This window comes from Xiphophorus hellerii, chromosome 20, assembly GCF_003331165.1.
Source record: "Xiphophorus hellerii strain 12219 chromosome 20, Xiphophorus_hellerii-4.1, whole genome shotgun sequence".
NCBI lineage: Eukaryota > Metazoa > Chordata > Actinopteri > Cyprinodontiformes > Poeciliidae > Xiphophorus > Xiphophorus hellerii.
Window position 1 is genome coordinate 21,676,927 of NC_045691.1, and position 24,158 is coordinate 21,701,084.

Here is a 24,158-nt window from a genome sequence, read left to right on the forward strand (position 1 = left end):
ACACCAAACGTTTGTGATTTTTGTTCGTAGAACATATTGGAAACCTTGAAACCTTCCCACTCCTACGATCAGGCATTACTTTATGTTGATCCCAGTCCTTCTTTTGCTGTTGTAACATGACAAGATATGCAGTTTCAAGGCTGATGGGTATTCTTGCAAAACATTGTGAACTAAATGGGACTTTGCTTCTGGAGCAGAGCAAACATTTTTACCCAGATCATGTTTTGTTGTTTTCCTTGTTTTACTTCTAACCACAGTGCGCTGTTGTCTTTGCACAACCACAGAGCCAACAGTGGTGTGTTTGTGTGCTCCGTCTTCCCACTTTGTCCCTATTTGTAAACACGCATGCTCATGTGTGCAGCAAACTGGGTGTGGGGACATCTGAGTGTGTTTGTGAATATTTGGATAATTTCTGCTGTGTGAAGCATTCCCACACTGACTTTGTTTATTTGTATAGCTGCATGCATGTGTGTGTGTATGCGTGTGTGTTGGATTTGACTCTTGAGGCACTGTGGGGATTTTGTGGGCCTTGTTTGTAAACATCAACAGCTGTAAGTTTTATTTTATTGTAGCTTTATTTTACGACATTATTCCCAGATGGCGAAAGCTCGCTGCCTTTTTGGTTGTTTTTTTTTCTTTTTTCTTCCTTCTTTCGCTTCGGCACCACACACATCCTGCTCTCCGTAAACTCGTGCTCACTGCCTTGCTGGCTTTTGTTTTCTTCTGGAAGTAAACAACAGTGTTTTGGGTCTGACGGAACCGGCAAACTCCCACCGGCTCCTTGCTGAAGCCCAAAATCCTGCGTCGAGCAGATCAGAAATGAGTTATTGGAGTTGGTGATGAGAAGGTTTTTTTTCCTCGTTTATACCAGCTCTGTGACACTGTGGGCAAGCACTCCCATATTTCTCTTTAATTAAGCCCGGAAAAACCTTGTAGTACAGCCAACCCGGCTCATGTAGCCACTTATGTTTTAATTTAATTACCTGTCCACTTTGATAATTATTCCCCCTGATTAACAGGGAAAGAAGGGTTCCTAAATGGAATGGAGGATAGGTTAGAGGGCCACACTGTGTTCTCCTTCTTTCACCAGAAATGAACAAGAAGGAGGACATTTAATTCCAATGCTCTGTAATGTTCTTTTTTTTTTTTTACTACTAGTTTCCCATTTGGTCATATCAGAGACACCAGTACACTGTTTTACCCTGTTTATAACAACTAAGGAAGGTGAAAAAAGAAAACAAGTAATCAACAATGTGAAGCAAATCTTGGGTTTTCAGGCAAACATAAATGATTTAGTATGTCTCAGAACAAAAAGCACAAGAATTACTCGGTTGCTCTGTTGCAGCTTAACAAGCTACAGGGTTCCTACACATTTTTCACATAAAATTTCCAAACTTTTCCAGACTCGGCCCTCCAGAGTGCTCTGACTTTTACGGTCACTGTAAAATATAAAATACTAATGTTCACCATGAATTTATGCTAGATGATTCTGTAGTGGGCAGGTTTAAAAAAATGTGACCCGAAAAAAGCTGGAAGGAAGGAAGGAAAGAAAGACAGAAGAACAAAGGAAAGCAAGGTGGGGAGAACGCTTGAGAGGAAGGAGAGATGAACACAAGGATAGAGGGGTGGTAGGTCACAAGGAAAAAAGGAAGGGAATGGAGAACAGAATCAAAGGAAGGAGGGATAGACACTGCAATGTAAAAAAGTAAGGAAAGAGAAGGAGAGAGAAGGTCACAAATAAGAATAGAAATTTTCAAGGAAGGAAAAAAGAAAAGTCACAAAACAATGAGAGAAGAATGACGCAAGCAAGGAAACACAAAGGATGGAAAAAACACATCAAATGAAGAACGGAACACATGACAAACAAAAGAACAACACAAGGGAGAAAGAGTAAGAAAAGAAAGGTAGGACAAACACAATGCTCACAGAAGAGAATGAAAGAAAGCATGACGGAAAGAACTGGAGGTGGGTCTGAAGGATAAAAGGACAAACGGAAAAAAGGGACACAAGGTGGGTAAGAAGTAAGTGCACAATGAAGGAAGGAAGTAAAGAAAGGAAGGAAACAAGTACATTAGCAGCAAAGGAAGGAAGGACATAATATTTAGACATGGGGATCAGGAATAAAGTCAAAAAATAAAAATATTTTCCACACTCTTTACTTTTTCCCAAAGATATCCAAACCTGAAATACACAGAAATTATATTAAATACTTTTTCTTAGGTTTTGTGCACACCTGTAAGTTACCTTTTTAATATGCAGTTTGCTTTTTTTTCAGATAACACTTAAAAAGTGTTCCATCCTGAGAAAAACCACTTTGAAAAGCGTCGCTCCTCAGTTTCCCACATTAACACCCATCAATTCTGCAGAGACTTACTGGAGACGTACGACAAAGTCCCCGCCGGCAAAATCTGTCAGGCTCACAGGGAAAGACAGCAGCGAGGTAAGTAAGGAAGGAGTAAAGGAGCTCCCAGGAACTCAGATATTCACACCCAAACATCTGCACACACACACACACACGCACTTTTTTTTCTTTTCCTCAATGATATTGATCACGCTAATGAACGTGTTGTGATTTACTGCAGCTGTGGCTCATTGTTGGGTGGCGCTGCGGTGGATTGCCATCATCTTCTAAAACTAAATGCTTTAAATAGAGGAAAGACAGAAGGGCAAATTCTCATTTAATGGCCTGAGCAAATATATATATATATATATATATATATATTTTCCAGGACCTTCTTTGGATTTATGGTTCGTTTTTCCTTTCATTTTGCAGCGACAGGTATGATGTAATTTCCAAAATTCATCAGTAATCTTCACACTGATGTGGTGTCAATTAGTAAATTAATGTGGAGGCGAGAAACAGCGCAGTGATAATTTAGCAAAAGGAGTTGTCCAGCTTCCAAAATACATAAAGGACAGACTGAGGTAGGCAGACAGTAAAACTTTATCTAATCACTATATAACTGTCTAAACCAAAGCAGGTGTATCACAAGAAAAAGGGGAGGCGGGGGTAGATCCACTTAAATTTTATATTTTATTTGTGCAATTGAGCATTTCTTCTGCTGGCATAAATCTTTCTAGAATAAATCAATGCTATTCAGCATTAAAAATAAAAGTTATTTCTCAATAAATGTGCCAAAACTAAGAGCAGTCTTAGTTATAAGCAAACTTTGCAAGTGCTTATAAGCTCGCTGCTGGCCTGGGGATCCTAAAAAAAAGCCTCACAGTTTGAACGTCACAGTGGATGATCACATGACCAATGTTACAACTCCAGGTTATTGTGATTTAAAAAGAAATGACATCATGATAAATGATTTCAGTACTTTTTCCACCTTTGATTTGGAGAGTATGATTTTACGAAGCCTCCACTGAGAAGTAAAAACTTGCTTTTATTTTTATTTTAATAAGAAAACATTCCTACAAAAACCTGTTTGCATGTTTATTCACAAACTTAAATTAACAATTTACTGAATTTTGATTTACAGCATTTAGTCTTTTCACGCACCATTATTGTGAATCTCACTAACCTGAAATAATGTCTAGCTGCCCTAAAAGGATTTCCCTGAGATTTGCTCATTTGCATTACTTATGCTCACCTTGTAACATGGTGGTGGCAGCACTATGCCCTGGGATTACATTTATGTAGAGTATTAAACATGTTTTCTCTGCAGATGAAAAGAGATTTAAGTTTTTATTATTACATCAAGTCCAAGCATGCTTCCAAACTAACACAACAATGGCTTCAGCAGAAGAAAATGAAAGTTTTACAACAGAAAGTCCAGAGCTAAACCTGCCAGAAAGTCAGTGACTAAAGAGCGCCGTGAACATGATATGCCTTCACAGAGAACCGAACCGACGCTTTCAAGGTCCTTCAAGTCGAGGTCTTTTTCCAGTCAGTAAATATTACTAATTGAAGATGTGGCATACTTTTCACTGTTTCCATAGAAGACTGAATGCAATAGGAGAGTAAAAAGGTGCTTCAAAGAAGGCATTAGTTTAGGGTAAGCATTGACTAAATTGAATTGTTGACGCGGTTTCCAAATGTCAGGTTTAAAAAAAAAAAGAAAGATTTTTTTTTAAACACCCGTGTTTAATTACAATTGTGATCTATTGTGGATTCTCAGAATTATGTTTTTAAGGAATGATTTCTGTCTGTTTCTTCCTACCAGCAGAGCCTGAGCAGTCTGGAGCCATTTGGTCCAACTTTCATTTTTAATGGATTTTATTAAATAGGTCAGCAATTTTTACCACTTAGCTGGCACACACACACACACACGCCCACACACACAAATAATTGTGTGTGTGTAGTTATTTTACCAAAGCTGGTAAAATAACTACATACTCTACAGCAGATATAGATATACAGCAGTCCTGGAAGGCCACTGTCCTGCAACCTTTAGATGTGCCTCTGCTGCATCACACCTGAATAGAATAATTAGGTCATTAGCAAGGCTGGGAGAACTTATCTACACAATAAGGAGGCAATTAAGCCATTTGATTCTGGTGTTTTGTACCTGTGGCACATCTAAAAACCGCAGGATAGCAGCCCTTGAGGACTGGAGTTTGACACCTTCTAAAGTTCTACAGTGTGGCCAAGTTGTCCTTGTATTTTGATAAATAAATAAAGTGAGAGATTATGTGTTAAATGCAGCTTGGAAATAAGATCTGCATAATAAGGATGGTCAGCAACACTGCGGTTGCTGGTGGGCTTAACTCAGACCAGGACATTTTACAGCCAGTGAGCAGTCCAGCCCTGGACATTTCCTGGACATGACCACAGTGGTCAGCTGAAAATAAAAAATATGAATATTCATAAATTGTTTATATATATATATATATATATATATATATATATATATATATATATATATATATATATACAGTTTCCTTGTTCTAAGTAGAGAGACTGGTGTAAAATGTAAAGTTTTATCAAGTCTTAGCAACATGCTGGACTTTTAAATCAGGCATGAATAATTTAATTACATCAATGTAATGTAAACATCAGTTGGTATGCAGTATTTATTTCAGATGGTCATAAATACACATTTTGGACACCAATAAGTTCTCCAGACTATTGGATTGATTCTCACAGATGGCATTGTTGAAGACGGTTTGCATGCAGATCCTTCTAGAGTCGCTTTTTCAAAAAAGGAACCAGTGACAAACATTCACTAGCTGTAGATAAAGCACATGCTGGCACAGTCAGCTGAACTACATCTAATATTAAAATTATAATAATGCAATAAAGAAAAAACTAACTCTACCACAGAGTGTTTTTTGGTTTATATTTGGAGAAGGTTTCAATTAACTCAGTTTGTAAACATTTAATATTGTGTTCTTGTTTACTGTTTTAGTTGCCTTTTAAAATGATTCCTCCCTCTTAATGTCCATTAAAGTTAAACGCAAATGGACATGTTAGCTCAGTGAAGATGTTTAGCAACTTTTAGAACAGCCGGTAGCTAGTTTGTCAGGTCTCAGCTTAATTCAGTTCAGTTTATCTATAAAGTTCCAGTTGACAAAATATGGCACCTCATTCAAGGTGAAGCCAATCAATACAATCAAAGTATTACAGTAGATTGAAATATTCATAATTAATGGCAGTGCAGTCACGTTCAGCGTGTGAAAAGTTTTCTGTCAAAGGACATTTATAAATTACTTGTAATAAATATTGTTACTGGCAGGCAATAAAAATAATTTTGAATGTAATATGAAAAATATTTTTGGAATAACTGAACCCAGGTAATAATCCTGCACTCAGCAACTAATATAGTTACTGATGGGGCCCTTTGGGGAACTACCCACCCACGGCTTAGAAGTGGGCCCCCAAATAAAATGTAGTAAAGGATCTTCAAACAAGCTTGGGCCGGCCCTGGGAAACTTCTGGAATATTTCAGTAATTGTACAGACTCTAAATTTAGGTTAGCGTTATTAGTCTATGTCTACATAAACATATTGTTTGTTTGTTTTTTAGAAATAATTGTTTGAGACTTTTAAAAGGCAGAAAATGGTGAGCAAGGACTGAGCAGCAGAGCTGATTGGCTTGACTGTGCTTTGTTTCTGGCGGTTTGTGGGCTCATAATTTGTGCAGGCCAACATCTGTTGCTCTCGGCCTCCACAATAGCACAACTCAGCAAGGATGCAAAGCAGGTCAAAAGATCAGTGCCTTCCCCTCATCTACACACACACACCCGCACATACACAATAGGAGAGCGACAGAGAGCCAGCTTTCCTCAAACGCTGTGCGCCACGACTTTGCGCACGTGCTTTACAGGCATTACGGTAGCGCAGCAAACTGTCCCCCCGCCACACACACACTTCACACACACACACGCGCTCAGCCCAAGTGATTCAACCCTGATTTCCAAGCGAACAAGCGAGCAACAAGACAGGATGCCAAAAAGTGCAGACCAGAGGGGAGGTTTTACGCGCTGATCGGGCTTCTTCGAGAAGAAAGCCGGCGGAAGAAGGTGCAGCAAGTGAAGAAGACGAAAGAAAGACGCGTTGTTTCTCCCGCTGCAACTTGCGCTCAGTGCCAGAGTTTTTAGCGGCAGTATTGTTCCGACTTCACTCCAGAGGGGCCACTCCGAGGAGAGAGGACGCACACAAAAGGGGGGAATAGGAAAAGGGACTTAACGAGCACGCTTTTTCTCCGCTTAAAGAAGTAATGGTCTTAAGACCCTAGATTTCTCTGTCTCTCGCTCTCTTTTCCTCTCTATTGCTCCCCCCCCCCCCCTCAATTTATGCCCGATATATTTTTTAATTTTTTCGCGTCCCGTCGGCTTGTGCGCTCCCCCCTTGTTTGTCGCCGTGAAGAAAGAGTGTGGACGCGCCGGGGTCTGAGGAGCAGAAGCGGGCTGTCCACATGGTCCAACCGCTGGCGTGAAAGTTGACTTCTTCAGAAACCCAGAGAACAGGTTGATGCATTATCTCTGCACTTTTACTTTTTCGCTATTCCTTCCTTCCTCCCTTCCTTCCTTCTTTCTTTCTTTCCGCGCTTCCATTGAAACTCTGATACACAACTTTTTCCCCCCACATACTCTGTTTGTGAAGTTTATTCGTACAGTTGTACCATTAGAGTAAATATAACACATTGGGACACGATCATGATTTCCTATTTTGTCATGTTTCCCCTTTTTTTTCTGTCACAGCTTCATTCCAACTTTCACTATTTCTCACCCGAAACTTTAAAAAATCCCTTTTCTTTGAGCCACTTGTTGTGATCTGTTTTCATTCGCAGAAAGATTATCGCAGTATTAAGTTTGCTACTTTTATTAAGATAAGAAACGATTTGTTAAGATTTGTTTTGAAATGTCTTACTTCATTGCTATAAACAAGTTTTTTTTTTCTAAAAAAAAAAAAAAAAAGAACATTTATTAACGCGATGTTTCTTGGCCACCTTCTGCTCGAAGCTTTTCCTTCAGAGACAACAAAAACTTTTCTCTTTGTCATAGAAGCAACTAAAATGTCGAGATCTAATCTGAGGAAGGCAACTTAAATAAAAAAAAAGAAAAGATTTCCTAACAGTTGTGATAAATTTACTCGAAGCTTTAGTGATTTCGTGGCATTTGTTTTACACAAATGCCACAAACGCGTTTTTCGTTTTTAAGTTTCAACCTTTTTTTAAAAAAAAATATTTTTTAAAATTTTGCTAATAATTAAACTACGACGATTAAAATTATAGAAAAGGACTTAGATTCCCTGCCTGGAGATAAAAGGGCTCTTGTCTTGAGGAGGGAGGGGAAAAAGCTTTTCGAGCTGACATGGTCAATAGGTTTGGGGGAACAATACTTTCTTTTGAAAAGATTCTGACTTTTGAAACTAGAGTCGCTCTGTGAGACCTCACCGAGGTTTGATGTGTCCGCGCTGCTTCCTTCATTTCTATTTCGTTATTATGATCTGCTGGATTGGACATTAAAAAAAACCAAACAAACAAACAGCAAAAAAATCTCGTATTTTAGAGGTTGGAAGCAAGAAAAGTTATAAAACAGTATTAATATGAATTGCAAATATTCAGGGCTTCATATCGGATTTAGTCTAGTGTAATAAACCGAAGCTCAATCAGTTTGACTATATAAATGATAGTAACTTTAATAATAATAATAATAATAATAAAAAAATAATAAAACACCTAGTTTAGGATAAAACGGAGAGTGCATTGTCAGATTTGATGCTGCTCCACATTAGTCTTTGTCTCAGTGTGGAGACTAAAGTCCAATCTCTGCAAGTTTTGCCTCAAAGTAGGCCTCCACCACCACTGACGAATTCATTTCTCCAAAAGAAAAGAAGAAGAAAAAAGACGTGTCTGCATTAAAACTGATGTTGCAGTGACGTTCTTTTTTTTTTTTTTTAGCGTACCTGTTCAAATGAAAAGCAGCAACATTAAGTTAATAAAGAAAAGTTGATTTTATCTCATTAAAATACAAATTATGAAATAAAACCAGCCAGCAGATCCCTGCGCGTCAGCTGCACAAAAAAAAAAAAAAGGTGGGGGGGATAGAAATGAAATGACAATTAATTGCTGTTAGTTGTCTGTCAGTCACAGAAAAGCTTACAGGCCGTGTGAGTGCAACACCCTGACACGGGCATTATTGCCCTGTGATTGATGGGCGCGGGGGCATTTGGCATAATTAATTTTATTTACTGTGTCCTCTCTGCGCTGTTGTGCCCCCTCCCCAGCCCTCCCCGATCTCCCACCCCCCTCTCACTGCACCCCCTTCCCAGCCTCGCCACCACCATCTCCAACCTCCTTGTTCTCTGTGGCGGCATTTTCGCGACGTGATGACACACTTTTAATTGCGGTTTAATAGAAGATCCAGCGGGAATGAAAAAAAAAAAGGCTCTTCATCATATTTTATGACCTTGCCACAGTTCTGGAGTCAAACAGGCAGGCAGTTTTTCCTTTTTTGCGGTGGCGCAAAGCCCCAGGTGCGCACTTCATTTGTTAAGAAAAAAACAAAAAAAAAAAGACTTACCAGAGTTTAATCCATCAAGTTTTTATTTTGCGTGAAAAATCTGCGCAGTTACTTTTCAGGTTTTTGGCCTTCTTCCACTCTTGCTGCTATTTTTAAAATAATTTTTAAAATTGACATTTTTCACTCGCCTACTCAAAATTACTTTGTGATTTTATGTTTTTCAGCACAGTTTTGAAGAATTGGGCAGTGTAATAATTAAATGAATTTGGTGCTAGGAAAAATATAAATACATGCTCCACAGTCAAGAATAATTACACAAATGCTCTCTTAAAATTTGAGGCAGATCCACTAAATATGTTGAATGGAAATAATACTTTTTTATTGTTATTTTTTATTATTATTTTTTAAATATGTGACCTCCACAACTTTTTATGTTTTTCTTATCAGGCTGCAATTTTGTCTCAGTTTAAAAAGTCTTTTTCTTTCCTTCTTACAAAAAAACACTTTATGTTCTTTGTATATTTATGTTTGCAATAAGCTGACTGATGATAATTACTGATCTGCTGAAGAAGGAGCTTTCCATTTCCAATGTAAAAGCAGCAGCATGAGCAGGATGAAGTCATTGTGAAGTGGCTGTAGTGTGAGGTGTTGCATTTCCGATACACTAAGTAATTATTTGAAAGGGAAAAGTGTAAAAGTGGAAGGAGCTGAAGGTGTCTGAGACACACTCACTCTCCCTGCCTGCTGTCGGCCATTGTCTGCATTTCCAACATATTTCCATCTGACTTGCTTCAACACTTTCCCCTCTTTGCTTTATTTTCCCCTTCTCCTCAGCAGCTTGTGTGTCTTTTATACGTCCTGTTTTATATCATTTCGTATTTGAATTCCTCCTCTTCTCCAGACTCCCATCAGATTCACATGATTGTTTCTGCGATTGCACATTGCTTAAATGACGATTTCTCTCTCTCTCTTTTTAAAAAATTTTTTTTTTTTATATTGGTCCTGGAGTATGTGGAGTAGTAGTGCGTGCACAGTGGGGTGTGACTGGAGCCGTGTAGGAAAACTGTCTAGAGAGACAGGCAATAATAATGAATCTCATGCGCTCTAAAACCCCTTCAATAGGATTAAAAGCCACCGACGTGATTGTATTATTCCATAAACTCTCTCACAGAGTCCTTACCTCCAGCATGAGTACATGTGAAGGTACATGTGGAACAGTGTATGCATCTCAGTGTGTAGGCGTGTGTATGTGTGTGTGTAATGCTTTTTTTTCCCCTCCTCAATCTACCTGTCCTGCTTGAGTGAAAATGGACAGTGTTTGAGGTTTTTAAATGTCCTGCGCGTTGGAAGCGCGTCGACCGCCCAGCGCTGTCTGTCTCTGCATCTCTGATGCTCTCTTCATTAAAACCCTCTCCCGTCATCCCAAACCCACAAGTCTGAGTGGGCTTTTTGCTCCAAAGTGATGTTGAAGAGCGTAAATATACCGCAACAGCTATAGATGTAGGGTTTGACCCGTGATAGATTTACTCCTGTTGGAACACTCAGATGTTCAAAAGCTGAAACGCTTAATATCTTCGTATCCATTCATTTGGGTTTTGAGGAAAAAGCCAAACTGAAAATGTTCCTAGGCTGGAATTTTAAATGTTGGTCCTGAGGCTAATGAACTATAAGGAAGGAGGATGTGTGGGTTCCCCCCCGCCCCCCATTTGTATTGACTTAAAATCCCATCAAATGCAACATAAATGCAATTATATATTTCTTTATGAATTGCAAGTGGAAAAAAATGAATGATTGTTTAGAAGTTTGGATTGCTTTGTGAGTGACTGACTGCACAGTGAAACTGCCGTCGCATTGCTTCAAACTGAGGCCTGATTATACATGTGGTTCTAATTGAACCTGTTATTTAGGAGAAGCTGAGGGGCCGAAAACGTGTGTGTCTGTCTCATAATAAATCCCACACATTTTTTTCCAAGATTAGATGTGTTTTCTCGCGGCGGGTCATGCGGCGGTGCCGTACCGTAGAGTTGCTGTGTGCAGCAGACGGGGGAGAAAATTCTTCAAGTGTTTTTTATTTTATTTTATTTTTTTGTATTTTATTTTATAATAATATGATGTAAAGATGCTCTGATCTATCAGTCAGGGATTAAATTGAGCCAATCTTTCCTAGATTGACTCTGGTCGCTAATCAGGAAATCAAAAAACTATTTGGTGTTTTTTCCCTTCAATCAGAACTAAAACTCATCCCCCTATTTTTGATACATTTTTTGAGTTTAATAAAAACCTGCAAACTTTTAATTTATTTCTTAATAATCTGTGGGTTTCAAAACTATTACCCCTGTCAGATTTATCTCTTTCGGTATCACACTCTTATGGAAAAAAAAAAAATCTTAATTGACAAAGAAAAAAAAAAAACTGAAATTGGTATCAGCCAGGAAAGGTGACTGAATCATCTCTACTTATTTGGACCAGTTATTGCAACTTGACAATGTTCTATAGCCGGTGATCATTAACACATCTCCACATCTAAGATGAGACATTTCCAAAGTTATTTTTTTTCTTCTTCATTTTTCAGTAATGCAGGCATTTCGCTGACTTTATCAGAGCTCAGCCCCATTACCAGCTGATGGATGTGGGAAGAAGTGACCCAATAGCTCAGAGCGGAAGAGACCGTTTCCTATGGGTGTGGAGGGGTTGGCTCGGGGTTACAGGCAGAGATAGAAAATATAAGGGGGAAAACCTGCCCGACGTGAAGGAAACAACTGTGTGAGAGTTCCATGCCTGGGTTGTCGTGGCCGAGGAAGCATTAGATCAGCCTCTCCGGAGTGCCGCTTGGCACCTGAGAGTTAGAGCTGGAAGGAAAGAGAGGGGAGGGGGGACTGTGGAGTCTGGAGGACTGAAAGCGGAGTGTGAAGTGAGGCAGTCGGAGCGCAGTTTGATTTCAGAGTCATGGCAGATCAAGAGGTCATTGGCGCAGATCGGGTAGAGCACTCAAGACGGTCAATGTGGGCTGGAGAGTGAAGAATGAAGCTGAGAGGACGCCTGTTGTGTTCAAGCGGAGCATCTTCCCGAAAAGCTCTCCTCGTTCATTGTGTCCTCCCGCTAACTTTGCATTGCTTCTGACAGCTATATTTGTGTTATGGATTTTCCTTCAGTCTGTCCTGTCTTCCTTTTCTTTTCTCCCTTGCCTCCCTCTCTCAGTTACTCCCCCAGTCAGCCTCCCTCCCCCCTCACCGCCACCCTTTGACCTTTTGTAAGCACTTCATCAGAGAGCCGTTGGTGTTTTCTAAAGCCCCGCGACAAACTGACAGGGCAGCCGTCAATCGAGCGCAGCGGCGGAGAGCCTCCCCTCTGAACAACAATGTGCTCAAACTTTCTGCAGCTTCGCTTTAATGTGCATTGAAGGGATGGCTGCGAAGGAAGTGTTTGGTGACAGCTGTGAGGCGCGACACTGCGAGTGTGGCGCACCCAGTGCCCGCGCGTCGCGCAGATTTCACGAAACGCCCGATTGAGTGGAGAAGCAATGCACGGCTCTCGAGCGCTCGTTTGTATGTTAAAAATCTCCAGAGTGGACATGATAGAGGGACAATTAAGAGACTCATCCAAGAGCATGTAGTATCTCATGAATTCAGATGCAGATTTCTCCTCTCATCTGTCTGCATGTTTGATTCCTGAAGTTCAACTCCAAAAAAGTTAAGCAGATTTATTTTTTTGGTATTTTTCGATATCTCCTGTTACACTTAAATATTTGGATTTCTTTAACTGGGTAGAGCGTAGATTAACATACGATGATAGGAAATTAGCCTTGCTGCGTTTCCCCCTGTTTCTTGCCTTCCTGTACTGAGGAGGTAATAACCATTTAAATGCATCTCATTATGTTTTCTAATCCGCAAAGTATCGAGATGCTGGCTAACACAGGCGAAAGTGAGGCTGGAGCACTGCTCTTTTATGGTATTAGTATTTGTGGTATTAGTTCCAGGGGACATGGGATGCCTACTTAAGCTATTAGCATGTGAGGCGCCGCAGGATGATCCATCCCCCTGACAGGACGAGCTGTTAGCCAGTGTTAAACCACATCACAATGGGCTGCCGGGGTTGACGGATTGACAGAGCTCCAGAGCACCACTCGCCTGGGCCGCCCCCTTCCTTCCTTCCATCCACAGCTACATAACATCTTGAAGATTTATTCACTTACGGCGAGAGCAGAGCTGGGGTAAAAATACTTTCTCAAAACTAAAATACTTTGAGTGGGTGAATTGGAAAACAGTAGAAGACAAAATGATTTGTGTTTCTTACACCTTCGGTCCTCATTTTCTTGCTTTTTAGTCTGCTTTGCCCCTAAAAAGAAGTGACTTGGTGGCTCTGCCCAATAGGGTTCAGATGTAATGACTTTTGTTGGGATGATCGGAGCTCCAGTTGCCACAGATAGGTTGCTTCCAGATGCATTGGACTGAATGCGTAGATATTGTGTTGTTTAATGTAGCCTTATGGTAATTGTGTGTGTGTGTATTCAGCAGAGTAAAAGTGATGATTTGTGCTTTATTAACTCAGCTGGCTGTGCTTTTCAGAGTCAAAACATTTCCACATTTGACTTTGACTTCCTTGCAAATGAGGGAAAAATCTTGCTCTCTTCCTCAAGCCAGCTGACCAGCAGTGGGCTTAACCAGGTAGCGATGGGGCTTCATTGAGCTACTTAAAGCTTCATAAGACTGTAGAAAGCTTTCTGGGATCTCATTAACCATATTTTTAACGAATAGACCAGTATGATGTAAACTGAATCTTGTAAAACTGAAACTCTTTTGAACCTTTGTCCCTTATTTGTAAAATTTATGGCTAAAACTTTCACTTGAAAGAAAATCAAGGGAAATCTGCCATTTCTCTCAGTGATGGTAAAATGCGTGATTATATGAAAGAAAAGAGAACGTGGCTACACAGATATCCAGTTCCTGCAGAAACAGCTGGACATATGAACTGCTATAAAATGAGGGAAAACTAAAGTTTCCACCAGGAAGGCTGACTTGTACCACCATTTCCATTAGGAAAGTTTTACTTTCAACGATTGTACATTGCTAAAATGTGGAACTAAATGACAAAGAGAGAACATGGCTACAGAGACTTTCAACTCCTGCAGTGTGCTGGGGTCTCCGTCATTTTCTCTGACGTCTCTTTTTTTGTTTTGTTTTGAAGCCATAAGATTGAAATACCCCCGATACTGACCCACTTCTTGCAACCAACAGTGATCAACCATCCTTCATTATTCCTTCCTTGAACACAGTCCCCTAAGTTATGTTTTTTTTAGACAAACATCAGCGGTAGCAAAGAGACTGATCAGAAAGCACAAGTGTTGTTCTTCTTAGCGATTAAATTTCTCCAAATCAAACCAAAGTAAAGTTTTCCAGGCAGGCTGAGGCAGCAGTGTGGGTAGAGTAGTAGCAGCTCGTGCCGGTTTATCGGCGAGCATTGAGACTCCGAGTGTGTATGCAAGCACACAGGCACGCACGCTTGTGTGCGGTGGGCATTGTTGACCAAGAGACATCTGCCACTAGATTATTCCCAGCTGTTATCTGAATAATTGTGTATCCCCCACCCGACACCTCCCTCCTGCCTCCACAACACTCCTCCCGCTCCTCCTTTGCTTGCTGCCTTCTTTGCCCCCACGTCGTTGGTTCCACCACCTGATGAGACAGAGAGTGATGTGTCTCTTCTTTAGATGCCTCACTCCCCTCTTTCTTTTTTTTTCTTCATAAGTATGTGAGCTTTCGTGCGTGCGTGCGCAGAGTGCATGTATCTGCGGAGCCTCCCGGTCACCGGTCGTTGTCTGACATTTGTAGAAGGATTTGAGCGCCTCCTTCCACCACTCCTCCCTCCCCACCCCTGTGGCTCTCGGGGAAATAAAAGTAGCCTAATCCTGCCAGATCAAGACTGCTGTCCACCACAGCTTTACCAGCCTGTGAATTAGAGCCAGCTCTCATGTTCCTGGGGAAGGAGAAGGGGGCGAGCGAGGAGGTGGGTGTGTTTGCGCTGGCCTGACTGCTGGCCTGTGAAGCAGCGTTAACTGTTTGCTGGCAGAATATTGGGCAAAGAAGTGCAACTAAAACCAAAGGAAACCATGTAAAATAGGGGAAAAGGCATATCATGTTGTTCATGTACAGTTTAGGTTTCTTGGCCATCAAGTTTTCAAATTTAAAAAAAAATCTAATATTGTTTTTATATTACTGAAACAAATATAAAAACGAATGCAATTTTTGATTTTTCTGTTCTTTCACTTCCCCCCTCTATATCTACAAAGCCACACACAAGAAAGACACAAATTTGCTTCTTTTGTGAACTGATTTTTACACGTGGCAATTATATGAGCTGGAAATTTGCATATATTTTCTATTTGTTCTTTTGGTCTCATTTTTTTATTTTACTTCCAGTATTTTAAGATAAATGTTTGCAACATTCATAAGGCTTGCCAGCCTTCCACCGGCCTGCAGAGTTTCCTTCAGTCCTGCTCCGGGGTTGAATAGAAAAACCTTTTTTTCCCCTGTTGGAGTTCCAATAGTCACTCAGTGTGAAGGACTCCACACTTGCTGCTTCCCTTTTCTCTCCCTAGCTTCTTATTGTGTTGCACTTTTTACTATCCACCCACCCCCAATGGAGGTCTTCTTGTTTTGTTTTTTTCCCCCCCTCGTCTTCTCATCTTTCCCGAGTATTGTGTTTCCTCCACAATCTTCCTTACATCCAAGATCTTTGTATTGTCTCACCTCCAACAGTTGCTTCTTCTGCTTAGGCCATGTTTCAGCCAGATTAAATGGTGAATTGGATTAAATCAAACCAATGTTTGATTTAATCCAATTAAATAGAGTGAATGAAAAGTAAGTACTTTGTTGTAAGGAAAAAAAGCAACAACAAAAAACAACCTTGTGAAATAAATTACAAAAAAACAAAACTGATTTTAGATTTTCATATAGATTTAAATTGATTTGTTCAGTTCAAAATTTTTTCTTGCATTGTCTATAAATCTATCTCAAGCAAGAAGCTCTAATTGTAATTTTGATAAGTTACAAATTAATGTTTGGACATTTTAAAATGATTGAAATATGCTTTATGCTACAGAGTGAGACACCTGCTTGTCCCTGGACCACATATCGTTTATCTTACTATTTTATCTTACTCAGAAAAATAAATAGCAGTGATGGGCTTTGCTACTTTACCTTATACACGATAACCATCGGTGCCTTTTGTGACTGGAAATATTTCCAAAATGAGAAACAATCTTTTCTGTACGCAAAAGGAAAGGGCAGTGGCCATTTTTTAAGCCAGCTGCCTAGCAGTGGGTGTCAACAAGTGGGGGATGGGGAAGCGGTGTTCTCTTCTGCTCCATGAAGCTGGATAAAAAAGTTCTGTCTCCCCGGCATGTTCTCTGTCATCATTCAAAAAATGGGCTTTTGATTTTTAAACGTGCAAATGGTATGACAGAGAATCTTTTGTGGACCTCTAATCAATTTTGCAGCTGAAGATCTGATGCTATGACAAACAACAAAAGTTCTGGGGACAAATAATGAAAAAATTCTTCATGATCTACTGGTTACTGGGTTATTAGATAAGCCGATGCCAAAAATGCTCATTTGCTCACTGAAGGTCAGAGCTGCAGTGTGCAACCTGTAGCTCTAATCGGCAACTTCTGCTGCGGCAGGTTTCCATTGTCTAAAGGTCAGTCAGGGACCGTGCATTAGCCTCGGAAAGTTGTTAGCATAAACGAGGGAGGGGACCGGGGGAGGAACCAAGGACTAAAGTACAAAAAAAAAAAAAAAAAAGAAAAGAAACGAGGACAGGACACAGACAGGAGGGGAGGGTGAGTGGCAATGAAAGCCCCGGCATGCTTTGTGGTGTCAGGCATGTGTACGGCTTCTGGGGGGCTTTATGCGAAGTTTGCCTGCAAAAACCTGACTGAAGGCTGGCTGGGTTTGGTTCTGAGCAGCTCCCTTGTAGCAGGGTGGTGGTAGTGGTGGTGGTGGGGGTCGGTTTGCTCAGTGAGTGGGTGGAAAAGGGAAGTGAGAATGCAAAAGAAAAGACAGAGCAGTGCGTAAGACAGCAGGCATGCCATCGCAGTTGTCCGTTGCACCAGGACAACGGACAACTGCGATGGCAGTCACTGATCTAAGAAACACAACTCCTGACTAAAGTCTCCATCTTTTTTTGTGTCCTTTTTCCGTCTCCCTTGCTTTTCGCTTTGCTACTTTCTCTTCCTTCAGCGTCCCACAGATCTACGCTGCCCTTTAGAGTGCTTACTATTGACGTACAGTCGTGCATTAAAGGAACACAGGCTGAGCCTATTTGCAGGTAATGAGAAAAGGGGGGCCTGCGCTGTATTGTAACTTGTTTGACCTCTGATGGTGGGGTCAAGTTCATCCTAAAGGGACTGTAATTCTCTCCCCTCTCAGCTGAAACACACGACAGTACTCCGGAGGGAGAGTGAACAGAGAGCGGGGCTGGATCTTCTTCATCACAAATTTGACATTATTTCTTAGCCCCTTTCTCCGCTTGCTCCCCTTCCTCTTCCTTTTCCCCCTCTCTTCCCACAGGGTTAATTGAAGGGGAAATTGATAGTTCTGTGCGGTAATTGTGGCCTTGAGAATTCTCTGTCTCCCACAGAGAGAGACGAGGGCCGCAGTAGCAGACACAGCGATGCGCTGCAAGAGGAAACCAGAGAGAAAAATATGAGTGAGAGAAGCAGATGGAAAGAAAAATTGAGAAACTCGAACGGAGCGACCCCCCCCTTCTCCTCCCGACGCCCCCGTCCCACCGCTGCCTCCCAGCTGGAGGTTTGATTGGTTGATGAGGGCGCGGGGCTGGTTGGCTGATGAACTGAGATTTCTGCGCAACTTTCCAAGCCAGGCTCTGATAATCATTCAATTCATTATCCAATCAGCGAGACTTGCAACACGACTTTTTTTCCCCCCTCACTCACTGATTCTCCCTTTGACCCTCCCACCCCCCTTCTCCTTCCAATCCTCCCATTGCTCCCCAAGGAGTCTGGGATGGACAGATGAGCGGAGTGCGCCATCTCAGTTCGGTTCTGCTCCGCTGCATGCTGAAGCAGAGAGAGACTTATAATCCACCAATGCCAACGGTGACTGGACGCTATGCCTCAAATGTTTCTCTCTCTCTCTCTCTCCTTCAGGAGGGGCTTCTCTTTCCCGGGGGCAGAGCTATGTAATTAGTCTCTTTCCAGAAATAGAAAACTAGTTTTTCTACAGACATTTTGTGATGTCACCAGACATGAGCTAGTGTGAGTTTCTTACTGCGTGAGAATCTTTGAGTAAAATTAGTGTGTTTTTTATTTATTTATTTATTTATTTTAAATATACAGCTAAGGTCAAAATTATTTTTACCCCTGGAAGATGTGGATTTTAAAATGATCTTAATAAGAACAAGAACTTGAGAGAGTTATCTTTCAAAAAACATGAAAAAACATAATTAAACCATGTTTAAGGAGTATTTTTTTAAAAGTTGGTTTGTATTTAAAGTTTAATAGAAATGGCATGTTAAAAATATTTATCACAACCTATTCCAATATTTAAAGTAAAAATCTTTGATATAAATGCTGATAAGCTATTTGTGTTTGTTTCACTGGTATTTTATTTTTGATGATGAACTCTTTGAGGTTGTATGGCTTCCTTACCATCATCCTAGTCTTCAACACAGTTTGTAGATTTTCTAATAGACTCAAATCATGACTCAGTATTACCAGTATTTCTTAATATTAAAACAAAGAAGCAAAAATTATTCCAGCACCTTCAAAAATAATATTTTTTTCTAATATTATTTATGTTATCTATTAGAGTTTGGCAATCAAATGATAGCAATATATATCACAATATTTTTTCTTTCTCTATGGACAATATACTAAAAAGATCCAATGGTAGTAAGAATTGCTCCGTGCTTGATCACACAAAATTTGGTTGACAGAGACAACACAGTACCTTTTTGTGCAGCTTTTAAAATTTGTTTTAAGTTGTTTTTGGCTCTAGTGACCCTTATCTGACTGTGATCTGATAGGCAAGCAGGCTGTGAGGGAGGGGCAAGGCATGTGGCAAAGGTCACCAGGCCGGAACTCAAACATGTGATGATCACGTCGAGGACTCAGGCCTCCATACATGAGTCGCGCGCTGTAACCCGGCGCCATCGCCGCACCCAGCTGCAGGTTCTTCAGCTAAAATGTAGTGTCTCAAAGGAAGAGAAGACGTAAGACATCGTTGGCAAGAAGGACCCAAATAGCTCAGTCGTGCTGAAGTATTTAGGCTATTTAAGGTTTTGCTTTAAAACCAAAACCAAAGTGTGTACGGAAAATTGTGTCGGGCGTATGTTCAGACCAATTTGGGGAATACCACCGATCTGTTTTACCACCCAAACCAGTGTCACCTGCCGGAGCACGCATAATGTGAAACGTTACGGTCGTAGATGAGAGCGAGTGCTATGTGCTACAAAAAGAAAAATGCCTGTACAATGTTACTATCCGACCCAGCACAGCACAGATTGACAGCACTAAATGCTCCCCTAATTGGAATTAGATTTTTTCTGAGAAATGAAAATGTTTATTTCAGTTTTAAAATTTTTTATCTTCCAAAGTTGGTTAAATTTGCACTGAGGATAAGAAAATACATTTCTTTTTCCAGAACAAGATTATATTATTACAGTATATTGCTTTTTCCCCTTGTTCCTTAGTTTTGCTTATTTTGTCTTTTTATATTTCTTTTTTTGTTGTTTATTCTTAAGAATAGCAATTTTAAAATGATCTAATCCAAGGAGAGATTTTGAGAACTTACATTTTAATGCCTTCATTTATTTGACATCAACAAAAGAATATGTCAGTTTTTGTTCTGTTGTCCCGTAATGCTCAAAGGTTTTATTTTGAAATATGCCTCTTTTATTTATCCAAAGCAGTTTTGTGATGTTTGATAACATATCGAACAATTAAAAATAGATCTTTGAAATAAAAACAACCTTCTGATATCTTCTGATCTCAATTAATAGTACCAGAGAACATTAAATATTGGCAAAACATTTCATGTATAGCAAATTTTAGTTTATTGTAAAATTGTAGTAGCTGCCTTTCTTTCTTCCAGTTGCACAGCAGCAGGTGAAACAGAGGCAGCATTACATTACTCTATGCTCCATAAAACTCTGGGCACTTTGCTTTTATATAATTGGAAAGATTACAAACTGTTGGTATGATACAAAATGTTTGCAGTTTGAAAACATGGCTTTTTATTTACAGATTGGTGAATAAATCTTGATATGATTTTATAGCTTAGGGCGTCCTGTGACAGAAAATCGGACGTTTCTTCCAGGGGTGTAACTTTTTTTTTTTCCACCTTTTTGGTCCTGAAAGTTTCTCAAAAGGCTTAAATGCACAAATAAATGATGAAAAAGAGAATATGTTTACACAGACGTTCAGTTCCTGCAGAAACGGCAGGTCTTGTTTTAGCTCCGGGCTCGTTTTTATTTAGTCTCAACTCAGGCCGCCCCAAGGCTGTCACCCAGGCAACGTTGCAAGTGGGCGCTTGTGTTTTCTTCCTATTATTTAGATTTCTTACTAAAATTTGCCGGTGTATTCAGTCGTCTCTTTGACTTTATCTTTGCCATTGATTCGTTTTTTTCCTCTTTCTCTCTCCACTCTCTGGTGTTGCTCTCCTCTCTCCCCCCTCCCCTCCTTGTGTGCTTTCAACGTACGTTAATGAGAATGTGTTAACGAGAAAGAAAGATCTATTGGGTGTAGCACAATATATCAGAAAGGCAGAGGTTTCGACGGGAAAAAAAAAAAGAATAAAAAAAAAAAGACAGCGGGCCCCTTCAAAGAAATCCTATTCTTGTGGTCGTGAATGTTTGATGAGACAGTGAAAAGTTGCCCCTCTAACGTCATGGTGTCTGAACAGAAAAGAACAGGACCGTTCTAATCATGGCGCGCAGAAAAAAAAAAAAAGAAAAGACTTCCCACCCGATTTAATTAACTGATAAGAAACAGCTTCAAATTAATTTTTCAAGGATGTTAGATTTTGATTAAGAAACTCCTAAAAGAAATAGACGAATAATCAATTTTTTTAATCAACTTACCCAAATGGTAACTAGTTAATATGATAATTCCAGCAATTAGGGCAAATACTGTCAAGCAGCAGTTTCTATGCATCCCGTTAAAGGAATTATAATATCTTTACATCTAATTATCATGGTGATTTAATTTTTTTGTATGGCTACCTCTCAATTTTACCATTCCCCTTTTTTTTCCCCCATCTGTCATCGTAGAGATAATGAAATGAGCAGTTCCAGACTGTAAGATGACGAGATTTGTGTAAGAAGTAACCTGAATCTGACTTCCTTTTTCCCACATGCTACATTTGAATTGATATTTAGGGAAAAGAAAAAAATGGCCTTTTTTCACCTTTCATTTTATTTTACCATTTCATTTGGTTTCACGTGGTACGGTTGGTTAAGATCTTTAGATTGCAGCAGATTAAAGAAGCAAAATTGTTCCTGGTCTCTGTGTGTGTCTTTTTGATGAACAGCTAGCGCCGATTCTAAATATTCTCACCACTCCTAATCCAAAAATCACCTGTTCAGTTCTTTGAGAGGAGGAGGAAAAAAAAACAGATTTATCCCTGAATGAAAGCAAGATCCGGTTACTCACATGCACATGAGTGTGTGTGTTTGCTTCTTTAATTGGACATGGATTGCAGCGGAGGTGAGGAAGGGCCAGTTGAAGAGAGTGAGGGGCGGGAGGTGGGGGGGACACGGAGACGGAGCTGGATGGAGATAGAGTTCTTTACTTCAAAGGCAGCTTACAGCCTGGACAAACGCTAACCATGCTCACATACTACCAGAACAGACACACACATACACACCCCCACACACACTCCACATCCAGTGGCTCTTTAGCATCTCATGAGATGAATATCCATCCCCTCTCGCTGTATCCCCTGCTCCCTGTGTGCTGAACATCAGTGGAGTCTGGCCTTCAGAGGGAAATATTGACAAAGCATTTGGAGAGATGGAATGGTTCCTTTAATTATATGCTGCTCTTATGATGCATGGAGTTTCTTCTCTGGCTGCTTGCACACACTCACGCACACGCCAGCGCTCGCACACGCACACAAGCCTTGCTGATCAGCTGAATAGGTATTCCTGGCACCAACCCCACACATATTCAATTAGCAAAACTCATTAGCAAAACTTGGCATTTGTTGTTGTTTTTTTTCTCCCCGCCCCCCACCTCCTCCTTGCTCAGAATTAATGGTTTTGATATGCTAATTAGCGGGTAATTTAATTTCAAAAGGCCTCAATTAACAGCAGCGTTGTGGACACGAGGAAGTTAAGCAGCATAATCTAATTTGCATTAGTAACGAGCAGGGAGTAATTAGTCTCTAATTAGCCACTTCAGACAGCACTTGTGTTTACTTTCCTAATGAAGTGGAGGGGCTTGCTTTTTCATACAGCGACGCTTGCGTGGGTACATCCAAGCGTGTTTATGAGGGTGTGTGTGTGTGTGTTAACATTTGTGTATGTGGAGGTTCGGGGTACACGGGGCTGGGGGGGAGGCTGGCACCAGCACCAAAGTGGCATATGGCTTACAGTTTGGCTCCGGTTACATATGTTCACACAAACACACGCACAAAGTCACACTTGCAGACACACAAAGAGGTCATCTCCCACCGTCTTACGTGGTTGGACACATACACACCGCGGTTTACTCTCCATTGAAACATCTTCATGAGCTCACTTACACATGCCGCCAGGGATTGACTGTGTGCATTTGAGGGGTTTTATCCTGATATTGTTTCCCCTGGCGGCAGTTTTTCTTTCTGCTGCAATAGCTCGCAATGTTTTTTCTAATGCTTTTTGTGTGTGATTTTGATCTTTTTGTTGTTTGGTTTACAGCCACTAGCAATATTTTTTCAAAATTATATGATCTGATATAGTATTTTTAGCAGAGCATGAAAACTGTTGTCATATTCGCAGCTTTATCAGTGTTCAATCCAGGGTTTGTTTTTAAGACGTATCTACAGTGGTGACAAAAAAACGATGCGTCTCCACATCCTTTTTTTGGTGGTGACACATGGAGAGAATGGGATTTGAAGTTGGAAGTTCAGTGGCCTTTCTTGATCATTTGCAATTATCTCTTTAATAACATGAATTTATTAAAGAGAAGGTGCGTTTGAATACATTTCAACATTTATGTTGTCATTTGTTATCCATCCACCACTTTTTGGCTCCAGGCCAATTCGAGTTCCCATTTTTGACCTTGCATTGCCATATCATGACTTCCTAATTCAATGCTTTACCTGTAACCATTATTAACTCATGTATATATGCCATCACATATCAGTGTATTTTAGTGTTGTAACAAAGTCTGTTGATTATTTTGTCCCTAATTGTTTATTATTTGCTGAAAATGATGAATCCAATGAATTATAACAGGTTAAGATCTCTGATCAATCCACAGCATCTCCAGACAGTATCAATGTACCTACTATAAATGATATTATAAATATTTTTTATAGGCATTATAAAATCATATTTTCTTACATCAGACTGTGGGTAGATTACAGATTTAAATCAAAATGGTTAAGAATTTGCCCCTGACCAGTACAAATTCACACATTCTCTGTACAAAATATCTGCTCCATTTTGTAGCAAGAATGCTACAAAATGGCAAAGAGAGGGGAGAAATAATTTTTATTTTTTGGCCTCTTTTACATAGCACTTTTTAATTTCCTTCCCCCATCCTCCTATATACAGTGGCATTGTGAAACAAATGGTGCTAAAATAATATTTTTGCCTTTTGGTTTTGGTGCACCACCCTGAAAGTTCCCAGCAGCCCCCATCTTACCACCCTTTTCAATAGTTTCTGGAGACAAAATTAGGGGCAGGGCATCCAGATAGTAAGGGAAACAGAGGAACAAACTGCACAGTTGCTTTTTTCTTTTCTATTTGTCTCTCTTTTACATTTATTCCATGATATTATCAATGAGAGAATTTGAAATAAGTGCAGCCTGTTTTGTGATGAGCATCCCAAGAGTTTAAACTTTTCCATTCATGCCTATTTCAAAAACAAGTCAAAAACAACAGGCTCTCTTCAGATTTTTTTTTTTTTTTTTTTTTTTTTTAAGGGAGACGGGGTGGAAGGGTTTAAGAGGAGGAGGGACAAGCAGCTGCCCTATTAGTTCAAAATCTGTTGTTCAGAGGAGGTGGGGAGGAGGGTGGAGC

The 24,158-nt window shown here is 40.2% G+C and overlaps 1 protein-coding gene across 4 annotated transcripts in view; it reads left to right on the forward strand.

The window, feature by feature from the left end:
- The first annotated feature begins 2,356 nt into the window (after positions 1 to 2,356).
- Positions 2,357 to 24,158, forward strand: part of foxp4 (forkhead box P4) — a 115,476-nt gene continuing 93,674 nt past the window's right edge. For 2 of the 4 annotated variants that reach the window (XM_032548727.1, XM_032548728.1), the window contains exon 1: positions 6,297 to 6,914. The gene's annotated coding sequence lies outside the window, so the exon portion shown is untranslated. Of the gene's footprint in view, positions 2,441 to 6,294; positions 6,915 to 24,158 lie in introns of those variants that run through there. The other 2 variants (XM_032548731.1, XM_032548729.1) reach the window with 2 other exon arrangements.